The 14304-nt window shown below is 40.2% G+C and overlaps 1 non-coding gene across 1 annotated transcript; it reads left to right on the forward strand.

Moving 5' to 3' along the window:
* Window positions 1-4570: 4570 nt before the first annotated feature.
* Window positions 4571-4677, forward strand: LOC149002415 (small nucleolar RNA R71). The gene has a single exon (XR_016170525.1). It is a non-coding gene; the product is annotated as a small nucleolar RNA R71 (small nucleolar RNA).
* Window positions 4678-14304: the final 9627 nt, after the last annotated feature.

The raw sequence follows: 14304 nt of genomic DNA on the forward strand, positions 1-14304 counted from the left end.
AAAATTGATGTCTTCGCCTGGTTTGCGGAGCATATGCCTAGGATCAACTAAAGTGTTACAAAGCATCTTTTGTGGATAGATCCAAAAGCAAAACCAATGATCTAGAGGAGGGGGAATTTTTTCCATAGAAAAGCACGAGGTGATCATAATGGAAGTGCAGAGTTAGAGCAATCGGGAATCATCAAACCGTTCGAATGTCTGACCTGGCTAGCGAATGTGGCCATGGTCAAGAAGGCTAATGGGAAGTGTCACATGTGCACCAACTATGCTGATCTCAACAAAGCATGCTTGAATGACTGCTACCCATTTCCTAGGATCAACTTTTGATAGATGCCACAGTAAGTTACAATACTTTGAGCTTTATGGATGCATACTTGGGTTATAATCAAATTCTAATGCACCCAAATGATGAGAAACACACTACCTTCATGACCGATAGAGAAATCTTTTACTACAAGGTGATGCCATTCAGTTTGAAGAATCAAAGGGCAATGAACAAAATTTTTAAAGATTTGATTAAGAAAACCATGGAAGCATATGTGGATGACATGCTGGTAAAAAACTTTGTTCGAGCAAAGCATATTGAAGATCTAACAGAAGTTTTTCGGGGTATTAAGAAAGTACCATATGCAACTAAATATAGAGAAGTGTGTGTTCGAGGTATCATTTGGTAAGTTCCTTGGGTTCATGGTCTCTCAGAGGAAGATCGAGAAAGGAGACAAAGAATCCCAATAGACCGAGGAGTGCCAAAAGGCCTTTGAGAAGTTAAAAGAAAACCTTGGATAACCACCAATATTGTCTTAACTAGAGAAAGGAGAAAAGCTACAGTTGTACTTGGCAACTTCACCCTCAGCAATATGTGTGGCTCTTGTTCAAGAGGAAGGAACAAAGCAATTCCCGATCTATTATGTTAGTCATGTCTTACTAGATGCTAAAACCAGGTACCCAAATGTGACGAAAACAAGTGTGGGCATTGATGATAGTAGCAAGGTAGCGACGCCCATACTTCGAAATGCACTTGATCAAGGTCTTACCAAACTTCCTTCTAAAGAAAATACTATATAGACCAGACTTGGCCAGAGAATGTTGGCCTAGCCAATGGAACTTGATCGTGTTACTAACCAATCAAAAATAAAATCCATACAATCTAGCAGGAGACGGGCGAACATGGGGAACTAAAAGGCTAAGTCACTAAAATTGAATTCAACAAAACTAAATTTAAACTAAATCTAATAATTAATGCAAAAACGTTAACTATGAATATGTGAAGATCTTTGGGATTTCGAATCCCCAATGCTTTTCCCTAACCGATATAAATCTACACTCAAAGTAAATTAGGGATGGCTTCCTAGGATGCCCTATCTGCAAGACTACGCCTGGGAAGCTGGCACGCAGTTCGCTGAGCTATAGAACATCTTTGGCCAAACTCAAACACAATCAACTAGAAGAGATAGAACAATCAAATTAATGAAATAAGCATGGTTCAACACATCCCAAAGAAAAGGAACTAGCACCATTATTACAAAGTCAAGGAAAATAAAGATGAAACATAGGGGGGAGAGAGATGTGGCTCTTCTTCAGCAATGAGAGATGAGAGGGGCTCCTCTCGTGGGGCTCTCTATGTCTCCGCACACAAGAACCCCCTCTTACGCGTTTGACCTTTATTCTTCGGATTTTGGAAAAACCAAAACTGGAAAGTTGTAAATATTTCAATACGTCAAGAACTTGAATCACCGAAACCAAGCTCATAAGATAGAGATAGCCCAAAAACGAAGGAGGCTGTTACCCGATTTCAGATTTAATTACCAATTTGTCCTACACCAGTCCAATGGCTAAAATCCACTTATGATTCTGGGCAGCAAGATTGAATGCAGATTTAAAATCCTCCAATATCTAATATATTGAACGTTACTCCATATTATCTCTAATATCAAAATCACCTATCTGAAAAATACACAAAATACAAAGCTCTCATTAATTAAATAAGTATGGGGAATTAAACAAATAAATAATGGTAAATGCATGCTATCAAAACCCCCACACTGAGTGTTTGCTAGTCCCGAGCAAAACAAACAATAAAAGTAATAGAAAATAAAGAAAGAAAACCCACTGAGGAACAGGGCACAGCATGGCACAAGCCTTCAAACCCAAGTACAGTGGAGAGGGCAGTGAATGTGGAGAATATACACACAAAACTAAGTGCTCTCAATATGCGAGTAAGAGTAGAAAGATAGGTCCAAGACAAAGACACTCCATTAAAGATTGAAGGGAATATGGGCACCCCCACACAGCTCTTACACCCTCTCTGAGTCTAGCCTAGGCAAACAACAACGAGAAGTCTCTTATCTTAGCTACCAGTTCACCCAAATAAAACAAACTAGATACCAAAAATACAAGAACCAAGATAAGCAAATAACCTAGACATTCTCCTTATAAGCACATTTATCACCCATTAATGGCAGAGGGAATGTCTTGCCTCTAAGCTTCAGATGGCCAGTAACGAGTGTTGGGTCAGGCAAGCGATGGCCTAAGAGACTAGGGTAGAATACTCCCGAACTTACTACCAAGCCAACAGGCTAGGGCCAAGGGACAAAGACAAAGTGAGCGAGGACGATGTTGATGACAGAGACCGGTTACTAAGAAGGAGGTCTAACCTTAAACTAGCATTCTTTCTTTTCTTTCACATTTTACTCAATTCACTCACATTTAAATAGTCTAAAATGGTCTCAACTTGTCACCATAAGCACAAGGCAATACAAGATAACAGATGGTCAAACTTTTGGACTACTTGGAATTCCTATTTCCGATTCAACCGGTCTCAAAATGTAAAACCATTACTATTCTCTCAAGAGGGTATTCATTACATCAAATGGGATTTCTAAAACACTTTAACTCTCATTTTGTATCTAAGCAAGGAATTAAAACATTTATCTTACCAAAGCGAAAAATTGGGCACTTTTTATCTTTGTGACAATGCTCTACCAACTATCAACAAGTCTTACTGAGTTGACACCCCCCCCCCCACACTTAAATTAGCAATGACCTCGGTGCATGCAAAAAATAATAGAAGCAAATAGAGGAAAGAGTGTACCCGATGTTTGAACTCATGATAGAGCACGCAACAGAAAACCTAACAACAAACAAAGAAAATAAAGGAAAAGAACAAGAAATAATATCTAAACATATGGGTTGCCTCCCATAAAGCGTAAGTTTAGAGTCTCAGCGGACCGAAGAAGCAGCCAATGGAGGTGGAAGCTCAAATCTAAATGTGAATGGTGATGCTCCAAAGAAGTGGAAGAGTCCAACAATATGTTGACTTCCTCAATATTTAGGTTATATTCCCCAAATGGCAAGTAATGTTGTAGGGGATCATCAATAAGAATGTTTAGAATATAATCAATGACTACCACACAATAAAGTTAATGAAAGCACCTCATCTCTATTTGGGCTTAAAGATACATTCTTATAGAAGGGAATGAGGACTCAAGAGCTTCAGGGAAGGGGGCTTTGGGAGTGTAAGATTCAGGAGTATGACCCTCTACAATCGAATGTGCAACCCCACAAGGAAATTGATGGGAAATACTCATAGGTGGTGTTCTTTACTAGGCTTGTGTGCATCATGCAGTCTCATGGGTCAAATCAACCCTCGACTCCAAGATCAATGGGCAATGGCTTAGGAGTAGGCAAAGGTGCATAATATTCCTTCCCACGCATGTCACAACAGAGATTGCTTGGACTTGTTCTTTCCTAGACCCAATTTGATGATTAGGGTTACCTATTGGTTGACTAGGTAAGACCAACCTCCCCCCGATGGCATCAGCTAGTTGACCAAGTTGAGTTTTCAATTTGTTAATGGACTGAGAATGGGAATGCAACAATTGAGTGTTTTGCTCTAATCCACTAAGTGCTTTTAGTACCTTATCCTCAAATGATGAATTATGTGAGGGTTGTGAAGATGATGGGTGCTCATTCCTATAGGCATTTTGGTGCATATTAAATGGAGGTGGCCTATAAGGTATTTGATTAGAGGGATTGGGCATTGAGTTTCGCCATGAAAAATTGTGGTGGTTTCGCCATCTTGGGTTATAGGTATTGGAATATGGATCATTGCCAAATTTAGAGACTCCTTGGGCCAAATGTGTATGCTCCTTAACAAACTCAGGGTATTGTGTAGCCAAATAGCAATCGGTGACATGATGGGATAGGCTAGAACATAAAGCACATGCTTAATCGATTAGGTGGAGAGAAACTTTTAGGAAGTGGAGATGGGGTTTGTTGTCCTAATGACAAGAGATGATCCAATTTCTTTGATAGCAAGTCAACCTTAATGCTCATCTCAATGGTAGGATTTATCTCATAGAGACCGCTCCTCTTTGGTTGCCCAATGGATGGAATCTCAGTCCTAGCTGCTGAAGTATGGTGTTGGGAGTTTTCACTAAGGGTCTCAAAGAGTTCCCATGCTTCATTCTCATTCTTGTGCATGAAAGTCCCACCACAAGAAGAATCAACCATTTGCCTATGTCGGTCTCTAAGGCCATCATAAAAACATTGAACCAATTGCCATTTAGGAATAGCATGGTGGGGGCACTTTCTAAGTAATTCTTTTAGTCTTTCCCAAGCCTCATGAAATTGTTCTCCTTCTTGTTGGGAGAAACTCGTTATCGCTCTCCTAATGCTATTGGTACGGCCAATGGGGAAGAATTTTTTAAGGAACTCCTGTTGCATTTCTACCCAAGTGGAAATTTTAACATTGTCCAAAAAATGAAGCCAATGCTTAGCTTTATCTTTAAGGGAGAATGGAAAAAGAAGTAACCTTAAAGCATCAACTGAGAGGTTTTGAATTTTAACCGTGGATGACACCTCTAAAAACTCATCTAAGTGCTTATAAGGCTCTTCATTGGCAAGTCCATAAAAAGATGGTAGCATTTGAATCACACTAGATTTGATCTCATATTGAGCCGCCTCTATGTTAGGCAACTTAATACAAGAAACCGGAGTATATATCGTAGGAATGAAATGCTCACTCAAGGGCCTCATTGGAGGCTCATAATTTGCCATGGTTCTTTGCCTTCTAAGGTTGGCCAAAGTCTCTTCTAACTCTAAGTCAAGTGGGGTCAACTCAGGGTTTAGGGACCGACGACCATGCATACACACAGAAAAATAAAAATAAAAAGAATAAGCTAAATAAGTAAAATTAAAAGAAAATAACTATAGCAAAAGGGAGAGTTTAGGACGTACCTGAAGCGCAATCCACGTGATCTTTCGAACAAAAGTTACACATGTGGGATATGAGGGATGGGGATTTTTTAAAATTAATCTAAACAACCCAATCTAATGCAAATATTACAATTGAAAAGTCCTAAATAGAATTATATCTAAGAAAGAAAATATGACAACCTAAACTAATTATCGAATCGCTAATCTTGCAGTTACCTACAAAACAAAAGAAAAAGAGATTAGTTAAATAAGCAAAGAAAAATTAAAAATTAAAAACACTAAAATTACTCTAAAAATTATGTCTAATTGACAAAAATCAATCCTAGCAACCGTGCTTTGGTTCCCTGGCAACGGCGCCAAAATTTGATCATGTCGCTAACCAATCAAAAATAAAATTCTATACTAATCTAGCAAGCAGAAAGTACGAGGTCGAACTATGGGGAACTAAAAGGCTAAGTCACTAAGATTGAATTTAACAAAACTAAATTTAAACTAAATCTATTAATTAATGCAAAAACGCTAACTATGAATATGTAAAGATCTTTGGGATTTCGAATCCCCAATGCTTTTCCCTAACCGATATAACTCTACACTTCAAAGTAAATTAGGGATGGACTTCCTAGGTATGCCCTATCTTCGCAAGACTATCGTCCTTCGCGGAAGCTTGGCACGCTTAGTCTGCTGAGCTATAAAACATCTTTGGCCAAACTCAAACACAATCAACTAGAAGAGATAGAACAATCAAATTAATGAAATAAGCATGGTTCAGCTACATCCCAAAGAAAATGAACTAGCTACTCATTATTACAAAGTTCATAAGAAAAATAAAGATGAAACATAGGGAGGGAGAGAGAGATGTGGTCTTCTTCTTCAGCAATGAGAGATGAGAGCCGCATTCGCCGTCTTCTTCTTCTCTGTGGTTGGCTTCTCTTTTATGTCTCCCGCACACAATGAATCCTCTCTCTTTACCCGTCGATTTGACATTTATTATTTCGGATTTTGGAAAAACTCAAAACTAGAAAGTTGTAGATATTTTCAATATCGTTTCATAGCATCTTGAATCACCGAAATCCAAGCTCATAAGATAGAGATATGCCCAAAATACTGAAGGTAGGTCTGTTTACCCGATTTTCAGATTTATTACCAATTTTGTTCCTTAGACCTCCACATGTTTCCAATTTGGCTAAGATCTCACTTTTCATGATTTCTTGGGAAGCAAGATTGAATGCCATGATTTAAAATCTACCAATATCTAATATATTTGCCAACGTTATTTTATATTATCTCTAATATCCAAAATCACCTTATTCCTGAAAAAATACATAAAAATACTCAATTAGCTCTCTTTAATTAAATAAGTATGGGGAATTAAATCAAATAAATAATGGTAAATACATGCTTATCAGAACTCTGTGAACATGAAGTGGATTTTAAACCCCAAATAGGTAGCCTTGGAAGATTTCTTGGTCTAGACCACCACACTAAGTATTGAAGTATGTGAGTCCTTGGACTCAGGGGATGGAAGTTATTTGTAGATGGCTCGAGTAATAGGTTAGGGACAAGAGATAATGTAGTCCTATAAAGTCTAAGAGGGTCCTATAAAGTCTAAGAGGGTTCACCATTCTGTATGCACTCCGATTTGGGTTCCCGGCAAGCAACAATGAAGCAAAATACGAAGCATTACTGGTAGGACTTTGATTGGTTGCAACACTCTATGTGGAGGAGTTGAATGTTTACAGTGATTCCCAGCTAGTCATGAATCAAGTTTGGGGGGAGTACAAGTTTAATGAACCAAGGATGGCTAAGTACCTTGAGAAGATAAATCAAAGCTGAGCAACCTTCGCCAAAATGGAAATTACATAGATTCCAACGAGGGAGAACAAGATGGTAGACAAGTTATCCCGACTGGCCAATGTAAAACACACAACTCTTGAGTTGGCTATTTACATTGAAGAGTTGAAGATCCCCAACACCAGAGAACCCGAGCTAATGTACATTGAAGAAGATCCAACGAGATAGATTTGATAATCAGCTACTTAAGAGCTAAAGACCCGAAGGAATCCCAAGCAATAAGATGAAAGAAGAAAGATATACACTGCAACATAGGAAACTATACCAAGTGTCATTTGCAAGGCCACTACTTAGGTACCTTGGTCATAGAAGTGCCTAAAATGCCTTGGTAGAGGTACATGAGGGGATGTTTGGAGCCCATATAGGGGGACGAGCCCTAGCTCATAAGGATATAAGACATGGGTTATTCTGGCCAGAGATGCAGGAAAACGCCTTAGCTTATGTTTATAGATACAAGCAATGTCAAATTCATGACAATGTCCCGAGGAGTCTAGTAGTCCCCCTTACTTTGATTTTGAACCCGATCTCGTTCTCTATGTGGGGAATGGACATAATGAGCAAATTCACAAAGGCGTTTAGAGGACGGGAATACCTAGTGGTCGTGACTGACTACTTCATTAAGTGGGTAAAAGCGAAACCTTTAGCATCAATAACTGAGAAGCGTATGGAGAAGTTCCTTCTTGACAAAGTGATTCATCGGTTCGAGCTACCAAAGGTAATCGTGACTGATTGTGGGACTCAATTTGACAACCCTTGGTTTAGTCAATTCTACGAATGATACATGATCCAGCACGAAACTTCATTAGTGGCATATCCCCAAAGTAACGGCCAAGCCAAGGTAACTAACAGAATTTTGCTTGACAAGGAACTCCCAGACATCCTTGGGGCATCTAAACTACCATAAGGAACCCAACCGGCGAAATTCCATTCAAGATGACCTATGGAGTAGAGGCAGTAGCATCGCTCAAGCTTATGGCTGGGACGATCCAAGAACAAGAGTTTGATGAAAAGGCAAATAAAGAAAGACTTTTGGATAATCTAGAGTTTCTAGATGAAGTTCGAGTTAATGCAGTGATTTGGATGCAGCAATATCAAAGGAGAGTATCAGTGTACTATAACACTTGGGTAAAGCCCCAATGTTACTGGCCAGGAGACCTAGTGTTAAGGAACATAGCAACATCTAACTCACATAATCAAGGGAAGCTCGACCCTAGCTGGGAGGGACCCTATGTGGTGGTTAAGGAAGTTGGGATAGGAGCATATTGACTGAGGAATAAAACAACAGGCCAAGAGCTGGACCGATCGTGGAATGCAACGAACCTGCAGAAGTTCTATCGGTAATGTTATTTCAAGTTTTCTTTTCTCTCTAAGCATAGCCAGTCAGGATTGTTATGTAATATTTATTCGGTTTGAGCAATTTTTGTTCGTGGCTCTAATCAAGACATTAATACAAGATTATTGCAAGTTTCTTACATCAGTCTACATTAATTTACCATAGGAAAGCTCCCTAAAAACATCTTAAACGCTAGGAAAGGTCCCCAACATAGACAATCAAAGTAAATCGAGACCTATGACTTGGGGGCTATACCCTTGGGGGAAACAAGGAAAAGTCACAGGGTTTCAGTCATCCCGAACAAGACCCACAAAGCATACTTAGAAAAATTTCAAGAAAAGTTACATAGGGCATTGATCATCCCAAGTAAGACCCATAAACTTTACTTAGAAAATTTCAATAGGAAGGGGCCTCGGTAACTCAAGTAAGACCAGAACAACAAAACAAAGAAAATTTTCCATTGAAGAAACAAGGAATAGAAAGTCCTCACCATAAGCATTACCAAATGTAAAAGGCCACAAGGGCCATTAATCACAGTATCAAAATAAATTCAAATGCTACGAAGGCCACCCATCATCAAACAGAAAAATAAATTGTAAGAACTCGGTGCCAAATATACAACCAAATTGAAATTGTTTTGATGACCCCTTAGGGTCAGATAAATTGAAAGAAATTGTTTTAAAAACCCACTCAGGGATAAGAGAATGGAATTTTGAAACCACTGTGATGCTCGGTCTCAAGACTTCAGTATGGGGGCTCATAGATCAAGTACGCCTTGTTGTCTAGGTCTTCCAGGACAAGGTCAGGGTATTCCACGGTCCAAGTCGGAGGGTCCATCTTCAAAGAGTGGTAAACTCGGGCGCTACAAACATCCCTATATGGCTTGGTGTTGAAACCTGACTCCCTTGGAAGAATTGCCTCCTACATCGAATCTTGTCCATCTTGATAAGAATTGCCTCACACATATGGTTGGTTAGAAGACTTTAGAAACCCTTAAAGTCCCTTAAAAGTCCTATTCTTAGCCTTTAGACGGACATCCGTCTGGTCACAGAAGCTCAAATGGATTTTTCGTCTGAGCAAATGGAGATCCGACAAATCAGATGGATATTCACCTAGTTAAAATAGCCTCAAGGACTATTTTTCAGACGGCGATCCATTTGGACTGAAATTTCACCCAAAAAAAAATTTTATTCGATTATCATTTTGGGTGGGGAGTGGGAAAGAGTGAAGATTCAAGATCAGCCAGAATACATTCGAAACAGAGGCCATAATTTTGAAAACTAACTTAATCAAAAGACAGAGCAGACTAAACTCCTATGACCAGTGTAGCTAACCATAAGTATAAAAATCATAAAGTTCAGAATTAAGAATCTTAGAGAGTAAAAGAACAAACGGAACTACAGCAGTGTCCAAACCTAATGAACTAGCTGATGTGGGTGAAGAAGAGGGTCAGTGGACAAACGAGACCTAGAGCTGGAACTCCTGGGCAAAGACTGCTTCTTTGAGCCCGGAACAGGATATCGAAGAGAAGCTGAATGGTCAAATGAAAGCGAACAGTTCTGTTGATGCTGGTGAAAGAGTAAAGCCGCAGCGAGAACTTGTTCTTGTGTGAGAGAATTTTCACGCTCTTCCTTCTTTGAGGATCAGATTCTGTTCCATCTATTGTTGAAGCCTGCTGCTGCGCCGGCCGAAGGTGGATTCGAGTAACGTTTGGAAGGCCTCTTCTTTACTTCCTTACGGGAGCAACAGGCGAATAGAAGCTGCTTCAAGCTACTTCTTCTTCTCCTCTGTTACTGCTTCAAGATGTGTTTAACATGATAGACTTGTGTGACCAAAGCTTGGAATGAAGCTTCTTCTCTTCTTCTCCGTCAGAGCTTCAAGCAAACGCTGGGTATAATTCTGCAATGAGGTCGTAACACTTGCTAGGTTGGGTTTTGTGTTTTCGGTTTTTCAACCGTATATTTTGATTCAAAATTTGAATTCGTAGGTTAAATTTTGAATCAGGTATAAAATACCTAAAACGATGGGATACGAACCGCTTGTCTCGAACCGACGGTTTGCACTGGATCGAACCGTTACTTGAACCGACGTTTTAAAAACCTAGATTTCAGTTTTTTACATTATTTTAATGAAATAATGAATCCAGCCGTCCGATTAGATCAGACGGCTGGCTTACGATCCTGCACATTAATGGCGCAGGACCCAAGCAAAATTGGAAATGAATGCCCATTGGATTGAAAAAGACAAGGGGTTTGAGATGGTTTCTCTAGCTTTTTTGGTTGTGGATAAGGATATTAATATGCTAGACAGGAGACACGATCTATCAATCTATGGCTAATGGTATTTTTCTTTTGGGAATTGGTACAAGGATGGAGACTGACCTTGCTTCAATCTTGCTTATCATCATCATGGGTTCGTCAAAAAATTTCGACTTAAATTTCCGATCTGAGGGTCCAAAATTTTGCTGACCATTCAGTGCATGACTAAAGCAATTTTGGATGGAGACAACTTCTTTTTCTTTTTTGTGGTAAAAAGCATAACTATGCAAATGATAAGAACAACACTTTTTTTTTTCTTTTTTTTTTCTTTTTTGGTGAAAGGAGGTTTTATTCAAAAGAAGAAACATCAGTAGAGCAAAAGCCCGGTTCTAAAACAAGCAAAGCTTGGCCCCAGGGGGAGCTCACAGACCAAAACTGTCTGGAGCCGAGAGAGATGCCACGAGGGCAAAGAGTCTACAACAATGTTGCCAGAACGAGGTAAAAAAGAAAAAATTACAATTGCAGAGCCAGCAAGTTCCAAAATATCATCCACCAATGGAACAGCCATTAGCGGAGGCAACTGATTCTTTGTTGAGAGCTCGAATAGCAACTTGGCAATCCAATTCAATGATCAATTGACTTACACCAACTTCCAATGCAACCAGAAGACCAGCTTTTATAGCTTCCAGCTCCCCAATAAGAATGCAACTCATAATCAGGCCCTCAGAGAATACAAAATTGATGCCCGCAGAGGCCAGAATCTGGAAGGGCAGCATCAACATTGATTTTAATCCATCCTTCATCCGGAGGAAGCCAAATGCAAGGCTATGTAGAAACCGCAGGATAGGGGGGAGTGTTCCAAACAGAGAAGAATTCTGCCCATGCTAAATTGGCCTTATCTATCACCATTTGAGGATTAATGTCAACACCATTAAATAAGAGATTGTTCCTGGACAGCCATAAGACCACAAATAGAATGAAGCTCGACCGAAGAGTTCTCTGCTAAGCCGTTTGTCTTTCTTTGTAATATCACATCAAGCTTAAAGCCATGCAGCTAAAAAGAATTTGATGTAGTGCTGATTCTAGGAGAAATGTGAGACCCAAACCGGGGGGCCGGGGGCCCAATTTGGGGTCCCCAAAAGAAAAAAAAAACCCCGGGCCCCAAAAACACACCACCATCAAACCAAGGGCGGAAAAAAACCCCCCCCATTTCCCCCCCGCCGGAGGGCGCCCCCCGCCAGGGGGGGAGAGCGCCCCCCCACCCCCCCCAAAAAAAAAAAAAAACCAAACCCCACCCCCCCCCCCCCCCCCCCCCGGCCCCCCCAACCCCGGCGAGGGCGGGGGGCCGGGCCCCCCCCCCCCCCGCGCGGGGGGCCCACCCCCCTCCCCCCCCCCCCCCCCCCCCCCCCCCCCCCCCCGGCCCCCAGCGCGAAGACCCACCACCCCACCCCCCCCCCCCCCCACCCCTCCCTCAAATAAAATAAAAAAAAAAAAAAAAAAAAAAAAAAAAAAAAAAAAAAAAAAAAAACAAACCACCCCCCCACGTGAGTCCCAAATGTCGGCGACATATCGCCGACACGCCCCCCCCCGGGCGGGACACCCCCGGCGACACCGACATCCGAGAAGTCGGTCGATATCGCCGACTCTCGCGATATATCGTACGGTCGAAATTTCGCCGACATCGCGAGAAGTCGGCGATTTATCGCCGACCCGCGATAAAAAGAGTCGGGCGAATTTGCCCGAATTTCGTTCGAATTTTTTTAATTTCTCTCTCTTCTCTCTCTTCTCCGAGCTTCTCTCTCTCATTTTTCGCACTTTTCACTATATTTTCGTCCGATCTTGAACAGGAGCGGAGTGTGGAGGGGGGATGAGAGTTTGAAGAGGAAATAAGAAAAAGAAGGTGGATGATTTTGAAAAAAAGGAGGGTGATTGGGTGGATTTGAAAGTATTTAATTATTTTGTGGGTAAAAAATGATATTTGATTATGATGATACAAGTGATGGGGTTGATGATGATAGAAAAAAGGGAAGGAGGGAAGGGTAATGAGAAAAATAAGTTATTATTTAAAAAATATGATATAATAAAAATATAATAATTATGAAAAAGAAAAAAGGGAAAAATGGGAAAGTTTTGAAAATATGGAAAATTATAAAGTATTTAATGGGTGGGAGTGGAGGTTGATATGGGGTATTAAATAAATAGAAAATAATCATAAGATGTTATATGTGTATAAAGTATAAAAATATAATGAGGAGTATGTATGAGGGGGGGGGGAGGGGAAAAGAGAGTGGGAGAGAGGGTTGTGGAGACAAAAAAGATGAAAAAAGGGGAGGAAGGACAGGAGAAAGGATGTGACTAAATGAAAAGATTTAAAAAAGAAAAAGAATAAGTCGCTAGTGGGACAGTGGTGATTCGGATGATGTATGGATGATTAATAAAGTAAATATGAGCTAGGAGTGTATGGGAGGGTGTTTGTGTTTGTAGGCCCAATCGTTGGAGGGTAACGGAGGAAAGTAAAGGTATAAAAAGTAAAAAGGAATGTCAAGTGGTTATTACAACATGAGGAAGAATTGAATATCCCAGAGAAGAGGGGATGGGTGGGAAAGTCCATAGGAGGTTGTTTTGAAATCTGAGGTCAAGAATGGCGGATGTGAGGTGGTAGGAAAATGTGAAGCAAGTCAACTATAAAGGGAAGTGTGTGGTACGTTATCTGTGGACGGCAAGAAACAGGACATGGAAAAAGGGTAGAGTAGGAAAAAGGGATGATGAATCAAGGGAGGAAAAGAGAGATAAAGTGGATATTTGAGAAGTGGTTGATGGGGGATAAGTAAGATAATATCAATCATCTATAAATAAATTTATATATGTTTATGATTATCTTGATGGTATTGACTTAATGAGTTTGATAATTAGGACAGAAAAGGGAGGGTTCTGTGGCAAGTTATAGTAGTTCTTGGGGACCCACTCCTAGTCCTTGAAGGATGTATAAAGAAACTAGAGATTTTAGATATTGTGTGTGGGGTGTGATCCTCTTAGGGGGAAGTAAATAGGTTGTTGATTTGTAGTTGTAGACTTGTAGTCTGTAGACTTGTGGGCTTGTAGAATTGTAGGTATTGGTACTTGGTAGTTGGTACTAATTTTAAGCTTTTTAATTATGGGATATTTTCTAAACAGATCAATATAGTCAACATTGGTTGGAACAACCTATGGATGGGGTATGAAGTTGGGGGATGAGATGGTAACAGATGAGGTGAGACAGGAACAACGTAGTGAGTTGTATTAATTGTTTAAAAATTTAGAAACCAATCAAACAATGATTGTATTATTATCAAAGTTTAGAGAGCTTTGGGTCTTTAGTGGGGGGGGGAGAAAGGATGTAGATACATATAGTTAGATCTTACTTAGATGATAAATTTTTGAGTCTTTTACTTTTGTTTCTAACTTAATGTTTTTGTGATAATGGGTGAATGGTGGATCTCATGGCATAGTCATAACGAGTTGGGGATGGTTGGATGTGAAGGTTGGGACAGAACTCAGAGGTTGGGAAGGGGAAATGACGTATTTATTCATATAATATGAGGTTGAAGGATATGGGGGGGGTGGAATGAAAGGAAACAAAGTGATATAGATGTGGAAGGGAGGGGG

The sequence above is a fragment of the Hakea prostrata genome, chromosome 10, assembly GCF_041222555.1.
Source record: "Hakea prostrata isolate BN-2017 chromosome 10, UWA_Hpros_2, whole genome shotgun sequence".
NCBI lineage: Eukaryota > Viridiplantae > Streptophyta > Magnoliopsida > Proteales > Proteaceae > Hakea > Hakea prostrata.